At 48.5% G+C, this 22,244-nt stretch overlaps 2 pseudogenes; both read left to right on the top strand.

Annotated features, from left to right (window-relative positions):
• Positions 1–14,449: 14,449 nt before the first annotated feature.
• LOC144781520 (18S ribosomal RNA) lies at positions 14,450–16,222 on the top strand (annotated as a pseudogene).
• A 476-nt stretch (positions 16,223–16,698) lies between these two features.
• The window catches only part of LOC144778096 (28S ribosomal RNA), a 7,736-nt pseudogene continuing 2,190 nt past the window's right edge, over positions 16,699–22,244 (top strand).

Raw genomic sequence — 22,244 nt, 5'->3', positions numbered from 1 at the left:
GCCAGTGCTAATTCTGTTCTTGGAAATTAAATGCTTTTGATTCCTGTGTCAATTCTATACACATCTTACTGTAGAGATTATGGGACCTACACCTGTCTCACTGTCAGTCCCTTAAACTGCCCAACCATGATGGCAGACCACAACACTGACAGGCTATATATTTCTGTGCCAATTTCCGGAGTGCAGCAAGCCATGACGGCGACTTTCTAACAGGCTGTCGAATTTTAGACTTCACAGGCTCTGCACCCGCACCCTATCCAGCTCTAGCCGAGTGCCAGTTCAAAGTCATCCAAGCCTGCTCTTTACTCTCCTTTGCCACTTTCTTAAGAATGTTTCAGATGCGGCCGGCTCTGTACCATGTTCCTGCTCACTGTGTTATGTGCCGAGTGGTCAAAGTGGGCGGGATCGGCAGGGCACGGCATGCCCTTAACGCTTTAATTCAATAGATTCTGTTCCCCTGCTTTTCTATATTATACATGCATCCCAGGAAGACAGAAATAGCTGAGGCCTACAGATGGGCTCGCGTTCGTGGCCGTCCTGGGACGGGTGGGTGGCAGGGAAGGAAAAGGACTATGTCTTTTCCTTCTTGCCAAGAGACAGTGTGCACTTCTGCTCTGTCGCTGGCAGCTGCCCCCCCTCTCCTTTTTAGGTCTCGCGCCTAGCGTTGCAGTGTCCGTGCAGCGCGAGACATTTAGTAGGTAAAAACGGGGTTTCAGAAGCTGACCTAGGAATGGCACACACAAGAAAGAGCGTGTGCTTTTCCTTTTGTGGCACGCTATTGGGCTTTGCGCGCGTGTTTTTTACCCAGAGAGCACGCAATATGCCAAAGGCGGGCACATTGCTCCGCACATGGCCTATTGGTGTCTATTACGCGTACTGGCCGTCATGTGGTTACAATTATGCAACTAAATGAAAGAAGAACAACAAGGGAACCTCCTTTAGGTCCCCATCAGGCTGCACAGCCTACTATGAATGAATTTAATGAATTAAATTCGTTTTCCATCATTAATATATTTCATCATTTACGCCATTGTTATTTTCTTATTTTCTTTACTCTTAATTATTACAATCCATTACACTCATTGCGTCTTCTTGTTCAAAGACCACAGGAACAACGTTGATTCCACATGCCACGTTTTATTATTAGTCACCCAATGCATTTCGGGAATCAATCCCTTCTTCGGGGGTTTCTTGGCATGTGGTGTTTAAATGTTCATAGACAGGCCAGCATATGCCTTTTCAGGCAGGCATGATTGTGTATCACCAAGTTAGTGATGATGTCATCTCGCCGATCACAAATCCAAGAAGTCATCGACAAACTATGTCGTGCATTCTATTCCCAGAGTCTGCTGCACCATGCCACTGCCTGAGCCTAAGCCTCCCATTGGATAATTGTAGCTGGGGGCTGGCTCAAGACGGAGTTGAGGCAAAGAAGCTGCGAGAGCGCATTTGGAACTTGGGAGTGAGGGCTCTTGAGGAAGAATAAACGAAAGTAAGTGTGGACTTTCTACTTGCTGTGTAGCCAGAGTAGCATATCCTGCAGGCCTGCACTGCTGCTATCCTCAACGTGCTCGATGCGGCTGTGGCCCAACACAACTTTTGTGCGCCATGGCGTCCCCTGTAGAATCTGTGCACTGCACCCCAGCATGGTAATTGCTGAGCGTGAGTGAGTCCAGTAGGCACCACAGCCATACATACCGGCATTGGCAGCATCACGGCTGGGGACAATGCCTGTGCTGTAGCAGGCAGGGACACAGCAAGCTGAGCAGTGGATGCGAATGCCGTCGCCTTCCCTGGACCTACTAACTACAGGCAGCACTAGTAGTGACATCACCTGATGTGCTCGAGCAACTACCTGTTCTGCAAATAACCCAGTTATACTGCATTGATTAATATATGCAAAAAAAGAATTTTCATTTGGTGTACATTTTGTTTTTGCACTCGGTGTAGGTAAGAAAGTAAAACACATGTCATCTTCCTTTTCTTTAGGAAAGACAACAGGAAATCGCAGAGTTCAAAATAGCAGGGACAGGCTGATGACAGGGGTCACAGGCAGCAGCAGTGTTATAGATGAGAGAGAGAGCAGGAGTAAAGAGGAAAAAGAAACAACAGGAGAGGAGAGCGATAAGACAGAGCTAAGTAGAAGAAAAGGAGAGAAAATCTGATACAAAGAGAAAGCAGCCATGATGTGAAGAAGAGAGCATTAAGAAGAGAGAAGATAGAATGAAAGGATGTAGAGGACAGGACAGAGGAAAAAAAGCAGACAAATGATAAAACGGAGACACAGCTAATCACTGCTAAAAGAGTGATTGTAAAGAGACAAGATTGAGGGGAGAGAGAGCAGAGCATGGATAAAAGTGAAGAGGAAAAAGGGCAGGGGTAGAATGAATAGAGGGCAAATCATAAATGCAGGGAATAAGGTAACACACCAGGTGTGACAAAGATGATAGAAAACAATAAGAGAGGTTAGAAGAAAGACTCTTAGAGCAATGACGTAGGGGACAGACAACAGATCAAGGTTAGAAGATAGAGACTGAGGCAGTGAGAGTGTTGAAAGTGGGGAACACCGGAGGAAGAATTGAGCTGTGGCCTCCTTGGCAAAATTTTCAGCACCTGCACTTCTTTTTTTACAAATTAAGCGCTGATGATACTAATGGGACTAGTGCCAGTGCCAACAATGAGAATAGCACTGATAACCATGGGACTAGTGCCAATGCCAACAATGAGAATAGCACTGATGATAACAATGGGACTAGTGCCGATGCCAACAATGAGAATAGCACTGATAACCATGGGACTAGTGCCGATGCCAACAAGGAGAAGAGCGCTGATAATACCAATGGGACTAGTGCTCCTGACAACAATGAGAATAGCACTGATGATTCCAATGGGACTAGTGCCAATGCGAACTATGAGAACAGCACTGATACCCATGGGACTAGTGCCCATGACAACAATGAGAATAGCTCTGATTATAACAATGGGACTAGTGCCGATGCCAACAATGAGAATAGCACTGATAACCATGGGACTAATGCCGATGCCAACAATGAGAATAGCACTGATGATAACAATGGGACTAGTGCCAATGCCAACAATGAGAATAGCACTGATGATAACAATGGGACTAGTGCCCATGCCAACAATGAGAATAGCACTGATGATAACAATGGGACTAGTGCCCATGACAACAATGAGAATAGCACTGATGATAACAATGGGACTAGTGCTCATGACAACAAAGAGAATAGTGCTGATGACAACAATGATACTAGTGCTGATGCCAACAATGAGAATAGCACTGATGATAACAATTGGACTAGTGCCGATGCCAACAATGAGAATAGCACTGATGATAACAATGGGACTAGGGCCGATGCCAACAGTGAGAATAGCGCCGATGATACCAATGGGACTAATGCTGATGCCAACAATGAGAATAGCACTGCTAACCATGGGACTAGTGCCAATGCCAACAATGAGAATAGCACTGATGATAACAATGGGACTATTGCCAAGCCCCACAATGAGAATAGCACTGATGATAACAATGGGACTAGTGCCGATGCCAACAATGAGAATAGCACTGATAACCATGGGACTAGTGCTGATAACAATGAGAATAGCGCTGATGATAACAATGGGACTAGTGCTCCTGACAACAATGAGAATAGCACTGATGATAAAAATGGGACTAGTGCCGATGCCAACAATGAGAATAGCACTGATGATAACAATGGTACTAGTGAGGATGCCAACAATGAGAACAGCCCTGATGATACCAATGGGACTAGTGCCCATGACATCAATGAGAATAGCTCTGATGATAACAATGGGACTAGTGCTCATGACAACAAAGAGAATAGTGCTGATGACAACAATGAGACTAGTGCTGATGACAACACTAATGACAACGAAAATAGCGCTGATGATAACAATGAGACTTGTGCCGATGACAACGAGACTAGTGCCGATGACAACGAGACTAGTGCCGATGACAACAATAAGAATATCGCTGGTGATAACAGGACTAGTGCAGATGGCAAAACTACATGATTAAGAGACTGTTACTCAGGGTCCGCACTGCTCATTCATAGGAGACACTGTCCTAGACTCACATGTCTCTCATCAGTGTGCACACTGGTCTTTAACCATATTCCTCCAACAGATTCTAGCATATTACAGGTTAATATGTTCCTTGTGAGGCCTCCTGACTCCTGCCACTGGAATTTAAGTTCTGCCACTATGTTGATTATAATTCCAGTGCTGGAGCATTGTGCTTTTGGTTACATGAAGCCATCTCGAGCTTTACCTGTACTTGTTTGTTTTTGTGAGTAACGTTAAAATAGCCAGTATGCGCTGTAGAAAGGGCTTTTTCGGTAACAGCAAGCATTTGCAATGCAATAGGTCTCACATTTATGCGAGTTTGACCTATTGGCATTGTAAATGACAATGGCTTTTATATGTTTCAAAAACCAAAACATAAATAAAAGGCAATGTCATTTACAATAAAAATAGCTCAAACTCTCGCAAATGCGAGACCTATTGCATTGCAAATGCTTGCTCCTTTTCTTACCTCTCTTTCTGCCTCGCTCCTCCTCGCTTACTGAAAACCATGACTTCAAGAAATAGTTCTCACTCTCTCTTTCCTCCTTTCGTTTATTTGTTAGCTTATTTGTTCCCCTGTGAAATGGATCCAAAAATAGAAAACTATTTTGCTGGAAATTTCGTCTTTTTCTGGCATTTTTCTATTCCAAAGTGCAGCCTCTGGACTAAAAGGTTCAAAATATGAGAAACAAATAAATAACTAAATAAAGCAAGACAGAGTGGTCGCAAAGTGGCCAGACTGATTTTATTCACCCCCAAACAAGCGTCACTTTACAGAGTTTGCCAGTGAAGTGCTACTTTTGTTTTCTCGTCTTTCTTTGAACAACATTATTTTCCCTGGCTGGGGAAGTGAACCATTCCTGAGGTACTGCAATACCTGGTTAATGGGTGGATTGGAAAACAAAATGTGTAACAAAGCTCTGTGTTCAGTGAAGTGGTCTTTTTAAACCATACTGCTTACGTTTTCTAACGATGTAAGCAATGGACATTGAAATGGCTCTCTTCCGGCCCCTGTAGTTATGTCCTTTCAGGCCAAATCACTCACTGATTCCTAAATAGTGAGTGTAAAAGGGTTAAGGTAACCATGTTGTTCCTGCTTACATTTCACTTGATTTACTTAGTCTTGCATTCCATATGAGTGTTTGCTTTTTCCAGAATGCTGTTACTTTTTTTTCAGGCAGCATATGGCTCTTGTCTAGTGTGTAATTTGAATTGAGTCACATCCAAGTGTTTATAGCGGGCACAATTGGGTTGTAGCCGAAGCCAGTGCAAGTTTCTCTCAGTGGGGCAGTATGGTGTTCAGTGGGGGAGAGGACGTGGCACTATGGCCAGAGCTGCCAAATTTGAACGGAGGAACCAGGTTCCGCCTTCATGACCAGTCCCTCAGACCACTCTCCTGAGGCAGCACATTCCCATGCTAGACCTTAGAAGGCCTCGTAAGACCTTAGAATCCCAGGTGTCTTAGCTCCAGCAGGTGGACCCTAGCAGTGGCAAGAGTGGGTTAATCTTGAAGGCCTGTCCACCCCAATCCATACTGAAGTTCACCTACAGTCTTGCGGGCAGGCCTATGAAGCAGCATACACTAGAGTAACAGTGACTGTCACTGAGGTCACAGGACCCTTGAGAAGTGCAGACTCTAGGGTGGTGCGAACGGTGTCACCGCACCGGGCGCTTACTTCGGGTGGGAGCATCGTATTTGCAAGTATATTATAGTTTTAAAAGCACTTGCTGCCTCCTTACTGGCCTCCAGCAATTTTTGGCAACAATAACAATTTCATAACTCCGGTGATTAATGTTCTTCCTAGAGAGTGATCAGAGTTTTTGTCTAGTGGAAGTTTTAACTAATGGAAAGGTAGCGCATAGAGTTAATGTGCCTGATACAAAGAACATGTACCATGCAGATCACAAAGTGCACATAATGTAGATAGTTCAGTGGGTTACTTTTTTTGTCAGAGAGATCCTTTTGTTGCTTTGCGTTTATAAGTTAAAATCCTAACATAGAACAGTGAGCTATTAACTGTCATCTAAGCGCTTCATGCAAACTGCAAGGAATGAATTAGAGCGTTATGGTTTTTCCCCCCAACCTTTAATTATCCTACTGTTGCAAAAAGTGTTCATTTGGATAGAAATTAATTCTGATTATTAAAGAGAACCCCCCAACCATGGTATTTAGTTTGAAAATCAGAGTTTGTGTATCTCCAGACCAATCACTATTAAACTATACTGCCTACTAGTATGGTTGTCATGTGACTCCTACACCTTGTAGTCCTTTGTCTTACATAAAATCTTCTATACAGTGATTTACACACCTATGATTAATTGTCTCTGTGTAATGTGTGTAATGTAAATTGCTCTGACACCCTACACTGATATGAGTGGTGCCGTAAATCAAATTAAATGCATCTGAGAGAGAGTGTGGTTATGGACACTTGAGGGGCACAGTTAAAGGGTGGTAGTGAGGGAATCTGTGGCAGAGGTGGTCATTGGGGGCCACCAACAAACACTGTTGCGCAGGGCGCCACCAGCGCTAAAGCCGGCCCTGCCCTTGAGGCCAGGCCAACTCACCCATTGGTACCTCCATTGTCCTTATTTCAGCAATAGTAGCTGCAACTCACCAAGGGTCGGCAACGCAGGATTTGCACGCACATCAAACTAAGTTGACAAACTTCACAGTCTCTCTGCTTCATGCACAAGCACTTTTAACATTATATATTTCCCAGTCATGTGGCAAATATGGCAGAGCCATAATTATATAGGAAACATTTTGCAAACTAGGATATTTTGCCATTCATGTTCGAACTGCTCTTGTGGAAAAAGGGAGTAGAAGCGCGGATGACAGAAACTCCATGGCTCAAATTGCTTGTGCTTCCACTTTTAAGTGTATATGGGACATTCTGTGATTGGAAACATATTCCACTTTGAGAATGCATTTTAATGTCAATAACTCATAATAAACCTTAAATAATCATGTGTAGCCATTGGTTGAATTAAATAGCATAATAAGCTGTAACTGCTCATTGAACTGCCAAATACAAAAAAATTGTTTGTTTTGCGTATTCTGGCCACATCTCTGACTCCGCCCACTGATCCCATCTTCGGGGGTTTCCTGCCCTCTGATTCTCTGTCTACAGTTCCCCTACTTTCCCCCCCTTTTCGACCACTGTATGTGCCCCAAATGGTGACGGGTTCTTTATCCCTGAAAACATGCAGCTCATGAGATCACAGGCTCCGCACCTCGGTTTCCATTCCAAGGGCATGCGGGGCCCAGGAGATGGCGCCCTCTGTATACCTGAGTCAGAGAGTTCAGGCCCTGGAGGCGAGAGAATCTGTACCCCTGGTCTGTTCCCTGAGCTCATGCCGCGCAACAGATGAAAGGGCTCGTGTATCCCTGTGCCAACCCCTTTATCCCAACCAGGCCTGAAGGTGACAGGCTCTGTCTCCGCGTGCCAATCTCATATAGTATGCAGCTCGACAGGTGACAGTTTTTTGTTGTTGCATATTTTATATAGTGCGAACTCGACCCAATGTATTGGAGCGCTTTACATGAGCACCGTATTTACATTACACATTCAGGCACGGGGAGATTAAGTGATTTGCTCAGAATCACAGGATGTGGACGCGACCTTGAGGTTCGAACCCTGGTTTCCGTCCAGCACCAGCGTCGGGCGTTTATGCCTACGGACCACAGCCTCCTATCTTCATCCAATCCAGTCGCTGACAAGCTTCGAATCTTTGCGTCGATGGCGCGAGTCAAGGCGGGCCCCATACCCCAGCTCCATACATTCTGCCCGTCTCGTGCCAGCGCTGAGAGCTCGCGCAGTCCTGTAAGGGAGAGCTCCGAACCCCTCTTATGTACAGGCCTGGCCTCCGGCAGCCCTTCTCTGGCCCGAGTCGCTGCCATCTCTCCTTGTGTTCTTATTTGAGAGCGGCGGCGTCGGAATGCTCAGGCCCTGGTAGTTAAGTAAACACGGCGCCCAGCACCGCCAGGGTACCGTATATGGACCCGCTGTACAACCGGCGCGTCAGCACCAAATATAGGGGCCTCTCTCCCAGGAGCCGGGCCTGGCCAGCCCTCTTCCAAGAGCAGCGACAACAAGATGCCATCTTCCCAAGGCGGGGGTGGGGCGGGGCGGGAGCGAAGACGGCGTCCCGGTTTCACAACCAAACATGTTAATGTTTCGCAATTCGTCTTTCCTTTCTTCTTCGGCAAACGCCCTGCGCTCCAGACCAAGCCAGTGCCTAACCGAGCCCTCCCTCTCCTTGCTGCGGGGTTTAATGATCCCACATGCTGTTGGCTGGACATATACAATAACAGCTTCAACATGGACAGTTCCAGGAGGGGAGGAGGACCAACCGTGCACGCCAGCCGCGTACAAAATCGCTCAAACATTAGCTGGCCTGATCGGTATACCGACCTCTAGTCTTCTGTCACTGGGCACAAGTCTCACCCCGTGCATTTATGCCCCCCGAACTAGCAAAATGCCTGTCGCATCTCTCCTCTGCTGTATTATTGTATACGTTGAAAAAGATGTGATTCATCTCCCCCCCCCCCCAAACTTAATACTTCAGAAGCAGTAAAATCCTCACATCTCCCTGTCTGCTGCAGAGAGTAATCCAGGAGTAGTAATATGTTTGCATATTTCCCTTTGACTACCTGTTTTATTTTTATTGCATATGTAGCCAAATGCCTGTCACATCCTGTGAGCAAAGGCCCTCACCCTAGGAGGTCAGAAATCTGTCTGGTGTGTTGGCTGACAGTGACCAGTCAGCCAACACACCAGAGGCTGATAGGTTTTCAGAGGGCACATGTTAGGTGCCCTCCGTGTGCATGTATGTACAAATCCACCACTGGAATCAGGGTGGGTTTGTAAATATGAGGTGTTTGATACAATGCATCCCGATTTTCAGTGAAGCAATCATGTAGCTGGGGAACTCGTTTTCCCCAGTGTCCAGCACATGTTCTAAAATAACTTCCTTGTTCACTTGCACTGGCAGTAATGGAACTGACCAGCACAGGAGCATATCCAGTGCTTTAAATGGGCCGGTACACACCAGTACTGAGTACCAGCACTTCTTAGATTTATCACTCTAAGTACCGGCACTTCTCCACTGCCAAATAGAGTACCGGTACTCATGAAAAGGTAGGCTTATCGGCTGTGAGTGCTGGTGAGCTGGAGTGGACCGTGTCTCTGGCAGCCAAGGCGCCGCTTCTGTAGCCCCAGTTTAGCTATTCAGCAGGGCTCATTTGAATAATGTCTGGGTGCTCACCATCACACTGTGCTTGACAGGGCAGGGTTGGTTCAGGCCCTGTGTTGTCAATCACATTCACACTATCCTGTGCATTTGTGCAAACATAGGAATCATGGCAGTCCCCTGGCAGTGGCAATCAGGCTACGGCCAGTCCAGCCCTATTGGTAATCAAAAAAGCCATGGTAGGTGAAGAGTATAACATGGCTTTTATCATAATCGAGTCTTCTGTGTGTCTGCTTATGTTTGTCTGCATTTGTATGCCATTTTTTTGTAAGAAAAAGTGAGTGAGAGACTCAAAACATTATCAGGAGGTATTTTAAAGAAAATTGGTGGCACTTTGTGTGTACATGTCTGCTCGGCAACAAAGATTCATAAATAACATAGTAGGGACTCTGGGTGGGTGAGTGAGTGGATGGATGAGTGAGCAAGGGTGGATGTATAGATGGATGGATATATAGATTGATGGATGAGTGAAAGCCTGGATGGATGGGTGAAAGAGGGTGGATGATTGGATAAAAGGGCGGATGATCGGTGGATAAGTGAAAGATTGAATGGATGAATGAAAAGGAGGGAGGATGGTTGAAAGGGTGGATGATGGTTGAGTGAAAGGAGGGATTGAGTGAAAGGGTGGATGGAATGAAAGGGACGATGGAATAAAGGAGTGAAAGGGTTGATGGCTGGATGAGCAAAAGTATTGATGGATGAGCAAAAGGGTGGGTAAAGAGATAAATGAGTGAAAGGATGAATGGATAGGTTTAGAGATGGATAGGTTTGGTTGTGAAGGGTGGACAGACGGAATGGTGAAAAACTGAATGATGGGTGAAAGACTAATAGATGACAGAATGTAAAGGTTAAATGGTGGACATCAGAAGGTAAATGGTAGGATGAATGGATATATCGATGGAAGAGACAAGAGATATCTTCTGGGGAGGGTCATGATGATTTGCTTCGTGCCATAAGAGCTTTGGTTCCAAGTGGGGGTATTTTCAGTTTCTTCCTACTCACGTGCTCAAAAATATACAGTATTGTGCCAAACAACAGCAACTAACAGTATGGCATTAAGAAGGTGCAACTATTGCAAAAAAAAAAAGGAAATGTTAACATATTATCGCATTTCTCGTTCATATTGTGTAATGAGTTAACCAGCTATGTTTATATAAACACATTTCTCATGAATTTTGGTATGTGCTGCAACTAATATAGAAGTCATCAAGGGCCATATGTATGAAGGCAATTTTGCGATCGCAAACGCCGAAATTCGCCAAATTTCGGCATTTGCGATCGCAAAATAGCTAAGTGGTATGTATGGAAACAAAATAGCCTCGCAAAATAAAAATTCGCAAATTTGCGATTCCCTATTTTGCGATTGCATTTAAGGAATCGCAAATTGAGATTCCTTAAATGCAATGTATGAAGCCCAGAAAAGGTGCAATTTGGCCATAAGGACTTGCAAATTACCACCAACTTCAAGTTGGTGGTAATTTGTGATTTCTTTGAAAAATGCACTTTTTTGCATTTTTAAAAGTGCCATGTGGCACACATACATGCCCTTAGGGCACTCACGCACATTTCAGGGGTGCAACAGGGTGTCCTTTTGACACCCTGGCACCCTTGAAATTGCATTCTCAATTTGCGATTCTCTAATTGAGAATCGCAAATTGAGAATGTCTTCCCATTCATTCCTATGGGCCTCTAGGCCCATAGGAATGAATGGGGAGGTATTCCTTAATTGCGAATTGCAATTTGCGATTCGCAATTAAGGAATATGTAGGATTCGCAAAATTATTTGCAAATCCTACATACATAGCATTTTGCGATTCTCAAATGGCGATTCTCTAAAAACCGCTATTTGAGAATCGCAAAATGTAACTTTCATACATATGGCCCTAAGTATCATGTCTTGCCCTTAGCCCGCCCCCTCACTACACCTCTAGCTCATTTTAATTACTACATGCACTTATCTTTTCACATTTAAAGCAGTGGGCATATCTGTTTGTGCAGGTACGCCCTCACATGCAACACCAAGCACCCTGCCTTAGGGCTAAGGCCTGTTGTAAGGGTGACGCACAAGTACTATGTGCAGTGTTAGGGGACCTGGCACACAGGGATGTGTGTCAGGTCATGTTTTCATCTTTGTCTGCACCAAAACACACAGCCTGCGATAGCAGCTCAACGCATGTTTGGTGAAGGGTCCTTTAGGGTGGCACAATTCGTACCCTCTTTAGTACCTCAAGTCCCTATGTACCAGGTGTACCATTAACTAGGGACTTTTAGAGGGTACTAAAGGCATTGTCAATTGGGGGAACCACTATACAGTTTTGGGAAAGAGATGTGGCACTGGGGACCTGGTTAGAAAGAACAGCCCTGCCAAGTATCAAAATCTCTGCAAATCAGCTTGTGCTAAATATGTCGCAACCACCATCTCTGATGCTCTGATCTGCTCCAAAACACTTTTTGGAATAGTCAAGGAGCTTGCAGGCTCAGAGACCCTGTCTAGCCCCCCCACTCAATAAACGTCAGTGTGAAGACCTCGCTTCCTTCTTCGTCCAGGAAGTTGAGAAAATCTATTCGGATACTGTTAGCACACAATTTGATAACTCCCCTCCTTCGCTACCTGCCACTCCCTTCAACCAGTTACACCACACATAGAGGACTATATCCTCTTTGACCAGGACAAAGTGCTTGACACTCCCTCAAACAACCTGGACACATGGCCCCTACTCACCACAGACTCCTTCTAAAACATCCTAGATAGCATTAAATCTGGATCACCCAAGGACCCTCTACCTATTTCTGTGCTCAAGCAGCTTGAGCCACCATCTCTGCTTGCCATTATGAACCTCGTGCTTGAGGCCAAGGCGGGGTCCCCGAGCAACCCAGGAAGTGGAGCCCCCGAGCCCAGCAAGGGCAGGCGGGAGCCCAACGCGATGGCTTGGGGCGGGCAGATGGGAGTCCTTTCGGTCCCGACCATCTGGTTGCACCTTTCCCCTCGGCCATCTGGTCGCATGCAACGCTTTCCAATGGGGCGACCAGATGGCCGGGAAGTCCCGATGAGGGCTCATTTGCCTCCCCAATCCCAGCCAGGGCTCCAAGAGATCAGGCGCGTCTGCGCCTAGGGTCTCCCGAGTCTCGCATTGCGCACGGGTTACCAGAAAGGGGGGTAGCCTTCCTCCGGCTTACTAGGGACAAGGTACTCTGGAACCCCTCTCAGCCTAGTGGTCCTCAGCCGGCAGCTGGACGGACCAGGATGCCGCCCCAGTCTGGGATCCGTCCCCGGACCCGCCATGTGGCAGGCAGCCACGGAATGGGTCCTGTGGGCACGGGGAGCCTCCCCCTGCTTGGCTGGGTTCAGGGACTCCCAGGGGCCCGAGGAGGTTGGCCTCCCCACCCCGGGCTCTGTTCTCGGTTCTGCTGCATGGCAGAGTGCCAGGACGGGGTCCCACGGGCCTGGGGAGGCTTCCCTTGGGCCTCTGGGCCCGGGAGCCCCAGCTGGGTCCATGGGCCCTGCCTGCCCCCAGGTCGAGTGCTCCAGCCCTGTGCCTCCTCCCCCGTGCTGCTGCCCCACCAAAGGCCTGGGATGGGGTTCCGTTGTGCCAGGGGAGCCTCCCCTTGCTTGGCTGGGTTCAGGGGCTCTCAGCAGCCCTGGGGAGGACGGCCTCCCCACCCCGGGCTCTGTCCTCGGTACTGCCGCATGGCAGGGTGCCCGGGATGGTGTCCTGCAGGCCCTTGGAGGCTTTCCCTGCGCCTCTGGGCCTGGGAACCCCGGCTGGGTCCAGGGGCTCCATCCGGCCCAGGTCACTTGTTTCGGCCCTGGGCCCCAACCACCGGGCTACTGCTCTGCCAAAGGCCCAGGACGGGGTTCTGTAGTGCCCGGGAGCCTCCCCTTGCTTGACTGGGTTCAGGAGCTCCGGCCGGGGCCTCAGAGGGACCCGGGGAGGACGGTCTCCCGACCCGGGCTCTGTCCTAGATCCTGCTGCATACTAGGGTGCCCGGGACGGGGTCGGCGGGCCCGGGGAGGCTTCCCCTGCCTCTGGGCCTGGGAGCCCCTGCTGGATCCAGGAGCCCCGCAGGGCCCCGGGTCGGGTGCTCCAGCCTGGGCCCCGTCCCCCGGCCTGCTGCTCCACCAAGGGCCCAGGACGGGATTCCGTCGGCCCTGTGAAGGCCTCCATTGCTTGTCAAGGTGTCTGAAACAGGAGAAGGCAGAATCCGGGACTGCCTGCCGGGGCCCCCAGGGGCCCGGGTATGCACTTGCCTCTCAGCCCTTTCCCGATGGTCCTTTTTCTCAGAGTTTGCTCAGTCAGACCTCCGTGAGGTCCGGCGATGCTGAGACAGGGAAGGCAGCACCCAGGCCTGCCCGCCGGGGCCCCCAGGGGCCCGGGTACGCACCTGCCTCTCAGCCCCTTCCCGATGGTCCTTTTTCTCCAAGCATGCTTGCCCCAGGAGCAGGCAGGGACGCTAAGCCAGCATACCCACTGCGCAGAGTAGCCTGCCAGGGGATGCCCTAGCCGTACTCTGATAGATTGGGCACTCTCGATCCATTTAGGGATGGACTGCTTGGCCAGCCTTGGCTGTTGTTTCAAGCAAGGAGCTTCCTCCTTGCATGGACGGTCTGACTCGAGGGCCTGCCGCCTGGCAGGAAGCCCTTCACCCTACTCAGCAGAGTGAAGGCCGAGCGGCCCCGGCAGCTCGTGTCCCCCAGTGGTCCAAGTGGAAGGGGTCAGGTGGTGCCAGCCCCTCACATGCTGCCGCCCAGCAGGTCTGTAGGCCCCGCGCACCACGCTGTGGCCCCTCTCCGCCCAGCACATTCCCACAGCAGCTCGGAACAATCGTTCCGAGGGGTGTTGCCACCGCCAGGCTCCGGCCACCCTGCGTCTCACTCAGGCTGCGCCCCGGCCCGCCTCTCCCTCCCGGGGGAGATGGCTGGGCCAGCCGGTGCCCATGCGACCGCACCTCTCCACAACCCTCCAGCGAGCCCTCCCTCCCAGGTGGGCAGGCTCTTTCCCCTGGCAGGCTCCCGAGAGATGGAAGGGTGCGCGAAGGTTGCCGGTCGGGGAGATGGGCATGCGGCCCCCACCCCATCAGCAGGTGCGGCTACCTGGTTGATCCTGCCAGTAGCATATGCTTGTCTCAAAGATTAAGCCATGCACGTGTAAGTACACACGGCCAGTACAGTGAAACTGTGACTGGCTCATTAAATCAGTTATGGTTCCTTTGATCGATCCATCTGTTACTTGGATAACTGTGGTAATTCTAGAGCTAATACATGCCACCGAGCGCTGACCTCCTGGGATGCGTGCATTTATCAGACCAAGACCAATCCGTACTCGCCCGACCGCTTTGGTGACTCTAGATAACCTTGGGCCGATCGCACGTCCCTGTTATGGTGACAATACATTTCTGTGCCTACCATGGTGACCACGGGTAACAGGGAATCAGGGTTTAATTCCGGAGAGGTTGCCTGAGAAACGGCTACCACATCCAAGGAAGGCAGCAGGCGCGCAAATTACCCACTCCCGACTCTGGGAGGTAGTGACGAAAAATAACAATACAGGACTCTTTCGAAGCCCTGCAATTGGAATGAGTACACTTTAAGTCCTTTACCGAGGATCCATTGGAGGGCAAGTCTGGTGCCAGCAGCCATGGTAATTCCAGCACCAGTAGCGTATATTAAAGTTGCTGCAGTTAAAAAGCTCGTAGTTGGATCTTGGGATCGAGCTGGCGGTTCAACCGAGACGAGCTACCGCCTGTCCCAGCCCCTGCCTCTAGGCGCCCCTTTGATGCTCTTGACTGAGTGTCCTGGGGGTCCGAAGTGTTTACTTTGAAAAAATTTGAGTGTTCAAAGCAGGCCGGTCGCCTGAATACTTCAGCTAGGAATAATGGAATAGGACTCCGGATCTATTTTATTGGTTTTCGGAACTGGGCCCATGATTAAGAGGGACGGCTGGGGGGCATTCATATTGTGCCGCTAGAGGTGAAATTCTTGGACAGGCGCAAGATGAACCAAAGCTAAAGCATTTGCCAAGAATGTTTTCATTAATCAAGAACGAAAGTCGGAGGTTCGAAGACGATCAGATACCGTCATAGTTCCGACCATAGACGATGCCGACTAGCGATCCAGCGGTGTTATTCCCATGACCCGCCGAGCAGCTTCCGGGAAACCAGAGTCTTTGGGTTCCGGGGGGAGTATGGTTGCAAAGCTGAGACTTAAAGGAATTGATGGAAGGGCACCACCAGGAGTGGAGCCTGCGGCTTAGTTTGACTCAACAAGGGAATCCTCGCCCAGACACGGAAAGGAATGACAGATTGATAGCTCTTTCTCGATTCTATGGGTGATGGTGCATGGCCGTTCTTAATTGGTGGAGCGGTTTGTCTGGTTAATTCCGATAACAAATGAGACTCCTCCATGCTAACTAGTTACGTGGCCCCCAGCGGTCGGCGTCCAACTTCTTAGATGGACAAGTGGCGTTAAGCCACACGAGATTGAGCAATAGCAGGTCTGTGATGCCCTTAGATGTCCGGGGCTGCACACGTGCTACATTGAACGGATCAGTGTGTGTCTACCCTTCGCCGACAGGTGCAATTAACCCACTGAACCCCGCTCGTGATAGGGATTGCAATAATTTCCCATGAACGAGGAATTCCCAGTAAGTGCAGATCATAAGCTCGCATTGATTAAGTCCCTGCCCTTTGTACACACCGCCCGTCGCTACTACTGATTGGATGGTTTAGTGAGGTCCTCGGATCGGCCTTGCCGAGGTCAGCAACGGCTCTGGCGGAGCGCCGAGAAGACTATCAAACTTGACTATCTAGAGGAAGTAAAAATTGTAACAAGGTTTCCGTAGGTGAACATGCGGAAGGATTATTAAAGGCGGAGCGACCGACGGCGGCAGCCCGAAGCCCTCTGCTGCCTCCTGCAAGCACACATCATAGGCACAGGGCCAGGCCCTGCCCTAGCGTGCCCTGGCCGGTGGGGCGGTCCGTGGCCGCATGGGGTGCTCAGGTGAGGACCGGGACTTCGCCCGTGGCAGGGTCCCTCGCCGGGTCCTGCCGCAGAGGTATGCCACCAGCGCACCTGGCCCCGAGAAGGGGTCTGGCAACCGGTCCGCCCCGGGGCGCCCGTTTGCATGCCACGCGTGGCTGTCTGTGGTGTCCCACCGGCTGCCCGCGCGCATGTGCCTCGGGCGTCCACCTCTGCGGCTAACTTCCCGGGAAGGGCGAAACCCCTCCAGATCCGATCCGGGGAAAGAGGGCACACGCTGCTGGGTCGCCAGGCCCCTGCTCTGGCAGGGGCCTGGCCTTCCCTGGCAACCCCCTTGACGCTCCGGTGTTTTTTTCCGACTACGACCTCAGATCAGACGGGGCGACCCACTGAATTTAAGCATAATACTAATCGGAGGAAAAGAAACTAACCAGGATTCCCCTAGTAACGGCGAGTGAAGAGCCCAGTGCCAAATCCCCGCCAGGCAGTGGCGGGTGTGAGAAATATGGCGTACAGAAGACCGACTCCCCGGCGTTGCTCAGGGGGCCCAAGTCCTTATAATCGAGGCTCACCCCACGGGCGGTGTTAGGCCGGTAGCGGCCCCCGGCGTGCCAGAATCAGGTCTTCTCGGAGTTGTGTAGCTTGGGAATGCAGCCCAAAGCGGGTGGTAAACTCCATCTAATGCTAAATACAGGCGAGAGACCAATAGCCAACAAGTACCGTAAGGGAAAGTTGAAAAGAACTTTGAAGAGAGAATTCAAGAGGGCGTGAAACCGTCAAGAGGTAAACGGGTAGGGTCCGTGCAGTCCGCCCGGATGATTCAACATGGTGGGAAGGTCGGTGGCCCAGGAGTTCTGGATCCCCTCTGCGGGACCGGTGCCCGGGCCCTACCCGGTCCCCACAGGGCGCATTTCCTCCATGGCGGTGAGCCTCAACCTCCGGGTAGGCTGGGAAGGCTTCGGGGTGGCAGGTGGCCCTCCGCTCTGGCGGAAGGTGTTGCAGCCCCCCTGGCAGCAGCTTCGCCGTGTCCGCGGGGCCGAGGGAGATTCGACCCCCTTTGTGCCCTCCCCCGGGCTCCCGTTCCTTGCCGTCCCTAGGGGGGCACCGTGGCGGTTGAAGGGGTCAGGGGAGGACCACGCTGGGCGCCTCGGGTCTGCGGTGATGTCGGTTACCCACCAACCCGTCTTGGAACACGGACCAAGGTGTCTAACATGTGGGCCAGTCGGAGGGCCGAGCGAAACCCTGTGGTGCAATGAAGGTGAGGTCCGGCACGCGCCGGCTGAGGTGGGATCCCGCCGCGCTTCCAGCGGAGGGCGCACCACCGGCCCGTCTCGCCCGCTCCATTGGCAAGGTGGAGCATGAGCGTGCATGATCGGACCCGAAAGATGGTGAACTATGCCTGGGCAGGGTGAAGCGAGAGGAAACTCTGGTGGAGGTCCGTAGCGGTTCTGACGTGCAGATCGGTCGTCCGAACTGGGTATAGGGGCGAAAGACTAATCAAACCATCTAGTAGCTGGTTCCCTCCGAAGTTTCCCTCAGGATAGCTGGCGCTCGGAGAGCCCATATTTATCTGGTAAAGCGAATGATTAGAGGCCTTGGGACCGAAACAATCTCAACCCATTCTCAAATTTTAAATGGGTAAGAAGCCCGGCTCGCTGGCGTGAAGCTGGGCATGGAGTGTGAGTGCCTAGCGTGCCACTTTTGGTAAGCAGAACTGGCGCTGAGGGACCAATCGAACGCCGGGTTAAGGCGTCTCATGCCGACGCTCATAAGTCCCCAGAAAAGTTGTTGGTTGATATAGACAGCAGGACGGTGGCCATGGAAGTCGGAATCTGCTAAGGAGTGTGTAACAACTGACCTTCCGGATCATCTAGCTCTGAAAATAGATGGTGCTGGAGCGTCGGGCCCATACCTGGCCATCGCCGGTGCTGAAAGCCACGGGGGCTAAGCCGCGACGAGTAGGAGGGCCGCTGCGGTGCGCACGGCAGCCTGGGGCGAGGGCCCGGGTGGAGCTGCCGCAGGTGCAGATCTTGGTGGTAGTAGCAAATATTCAAACGAGAACTTTGAAGGCCGAAGTGGAGAAGGGCTCCATGTGAACAGCAGCTGAACATGGGTCAGTCGGTCCTAAGAGATGGGCGAGCGCCGTTCGGAAGGGATGGGCGATGGCCTCCGTTTCCCTCAGCCGATCGAAAGGGAGTCGGGTTCAGATCCCCGAACCCGGAGTGGCACAGACAGGTGCCCTCGCGGAGTCCAGTGCGGTAACGCAAAGATCCCGGAGAAGCCAGCGGGAGCCGCGGGGTGAGTTCTCTTTTCTTTGTGAAGGGCAGGGTGCCCTGGAGTGGCACAATGCAACACAATGCAACAAGCAACAACGATTCAAATCACGATCTAGGCCTTAGTCCACCTTCCGTAGCAGAAGAAGACAACAGTAGACCTCAGCTAATCCATCGAGTTTGTGGCCTCCTCAGCCAAGAATGACATTGGTACAACAAACAGAAAATCTTCCTGATGTGTACAAGGTCACAAAGATGTAATAACAAAGAAAAGTGACTACACAAAAAAAGTCACTTATTGGAAATACCTAAACGAAAAGCATAAATGTGACTTGTGTGGAGGCATATTGGGAACTTTTAAAGAACTGAGAAAACATGTCGCCAACAAGCACAAAGGCTTCTATCTTAAAACGTACTGCTCAAAATGTGACAAAGAAGCAGAATACCACAATATTGCATGCCATTAAGCCAAATGTAAAGGAAGACCTCAAAAAGGAGAGCTGCCATTCCTGTGCAGCTTCTGTGACCTCAGATTTGGAACAAAGATTGTTGTTTTTTCAACATGCTCGGCATGCGCATCCAAGAGCGCAAAATGAGGCTAGACTAGCAGCTCTGGCAAGCAGCAAACAGTCAAAATTATGGTCACACGAAGAAATACTGCTACTAGCAGAATTAGAAAAAGTATATGAAAACAAGAGGAATATTAATGCGCTGATGGTTCCACATTTCGACAATAAAAACCAAAAACAGATTGCAGAAAAAAGAAGAGATAGAAGAGATAAAAGCAAAAAATCAGCAAAAGATGTACTGCAAGCATCAAATGTTTCTGAAAATGACTCTTGCGATGAACCAGAGGTTACAGTGGAAGTAACAACAGAAAAGCGCAGAGACTTTATCAATCGCAAACGTGCGCAAAAAATCAAGAACTTTGATGAGGTGGAAGATAGAATCACAGAAATCGAGAAGTACACCCAAAACGTAGAGCAACACGATGCTGCTATTGATCTGATGGATGAGGTAGTGGCTTATATCGCAGAGAACACACTGATATAAGTCCTACACCAGCAAGTGTACCAACAAATGACCCAGCAAGTGAACTCAATAATGAGCCTATGAACTCTGCTCAAGATAAGCACCAGAATGCCTCAGTAGGGAACAAGATAACAAAAAAAGACAAGAAAAATGGAAGGCTTAATCGGACGCACAAGAAAAATGATGCCAAAGCAAAGGGCAGCTACAAAGAATCATATAAACAATGAGATTCTATCAATGTGAAGAGGTGTTAAAAATTTTTAAGTGTTTTTATTCTGTAAGGGATTCAGTGAGATACTAGGCTGTCTCTTAGGTTTAGAAAGACAAGAGCACTATGTGCTTTTTAAAATACCCCTCACACACTAAACAAAATCCTTTAGTGTCATGCTTCATCATAGGGGTCTTCCCGTCCCTATAACGGGGCGGGGCGTGCTACGACCAAACGAACTACGCGGGAGCACTTAAGTTGTGACAAAGGCTATGTGTAGGTGTAGGGGTGTCAGTGAAGTGTAGGGACCTTGCTAGTGAGTGCAGAAAATACAAAAAATTAAAAATTCCCTGGCTTAGTAGAAAAATATATTAAAATATAAACACTTAAAAATGTTAACACCTCTTCACATTGATAGAATCTCATTGTTTATATGATACGGCTAGGAGGGTGATTCTATCAGTACCTCTATGCTTCCTCTTTTGTTTTGGAAGCAGCTACAAAGAATACCAGGCAATGTTTAAAAAAAACAAAAAGAAAATTACCAGGATTATCACTGATGGGGCAGAAGATGCCACTTGCCAAATCAGTGCTGATGACATTTTTCAATACTACAAAAACATAAATCGAGAAAGAAAAAAGAAAAACACTAAATTCATGCCGATTGATCGGTTACCAGAGGATTACGAAATTAGAAATTTATGTAAAGAAATAACACTGCTCGAAATAACTTATGCCTTTGAGGACTCCGATTTAAAGAAAGCAGTGGGGCCTGATAAGATTGGTCTGAATTACTTGTATAAAGTGCACAGCAGGCAACCAAGACTGCTGCCCAGAATGTTATCGTCTTGGTTGTTGATGAGAAGAGTACCAGAAAGTATCAAAAAGAACCAATCAATTTTGATACCCAAGAATGTACCGATTGGTGAACTTAAAGAAATCAGTAACTGCCGTCCAATTACCATCTGTACTGCATTCATGAAGTTATTCACAAAAATACTAACTAAAAGACTCATTTTTTGTTGAATTGAATATGAGACAAAAAGGCTTCATGAAGGTGAGAGGTTGTCTCGAGAATCTGACTCTCCTGTAAAATATCATAAGAGGGGCACGAAAAAACAGTCACTCATTAGCAGTAGTGTTCATAGATATATCGAAAGCGTTCGACTCCGTCAGCCATCGTCACATTATACAGAGTCTCGCAAGGCAAAGAGTTCCATCATACCTCAGAGACATAATAAAAGACTTGTGCACTGACTCAACATTTTTCAAGGGAAAGAACGAAGCAACTCCTGCAATAACAATGAAATCTGGGGTTAAACAAGGTGACTCTTTATCCCCACTACTATTTACATTGCCATGGATACTCTGATCTGTGATCTTCAGAAAAACAGCAAGGACTTCACATTTGGATCAGATGGTCTTATTGAGCAAATCACCACTCTCGCCTTTGCCGATGACATCGCAGTACTCAGCAGTACCTAGGAAGGAATGAGTACAAATCTGAAAATCATTGAAAAGTTCAGTAAACCAACAGGATTAAAACCTAATGTGAATAAGACACATGGATTTTATATCAGTCACCATAACGATACAATTCTGATTAACAACTGTAAACCATGGCAGTTTGAAAAACAAAATATTGAAAACATTCATCTAGGAGAAAGTGAGAGATACCTCGGATTGAACTTTGATCCACACACTGGTCATACAAGCAACAACAAAATTAATGAGGTTCTTGTCAAATGGGCTCAAAAACTTGATAATCTACCACTTAAGCCCACGCAGAAAATAGAAATTTTGTGTCAGTACTTGGTTCCTAAACTATCATTCAAATTGAAAATGACAGGAACAGAAGCAAAAACTTTCAATGTTCTGGATCAAGCAATAAAAAAGTATGTTAAACACTTTCTACACCTTGCTACATACACATGTGATGGTCTCCTATATTCGAAAAGATCATTTGGGGGCCTCAGTATACCAAAACTATGTACACAAATTGGTCTCAATAAAGTCAATAGTTTATTGTATCTCAGGGCAGCTCCAGACCTGTACATAGCTCATACATTCATATATGCAGGAGAAGATATGAATGAAAACATTGATAACATCATCAAAACACACAAACTCAACATTTAAGACAGTAGGTTTCTGAGCTATGATTTGAATTTGTTAGCAACATGATTGGAGAAAAGAAGAGTTTGAGAAATGGGCAAATCTCCCTGTCCAAGGTGATGGTATAAACTACTTAGAAAGTAATCCAACCTCAAACGTCTGGATCAGTAAGCATAACAAAATGAAAGAAAACCAGTACATAGCTGCGCTGATGTTAAGAGCAAATATTTTATATACTAGAGAAACCATCACTAGGCGAAGAAATCGTGCATTTGTTACA

The sequence above is a fragment of the Lissotriton helveticus genome, chromosome 1_1 (assembly GCF_964261635.1).
Source record: "Lissotriton helveticus chromosome 1_1, aLisHel1.1, whole genome shotgun sequence".
NCBI lineage: Eukaryota > Metazoa > Chordata > Amphibia > Caudata > Salamandridae > Lissotriton > Lissotriton helveticus.
The sequence above is the reverse complement of the archived record's forward strand: the minus strand, read 5'-3'. Positions and strand labels throughout refer to the sequence as shown.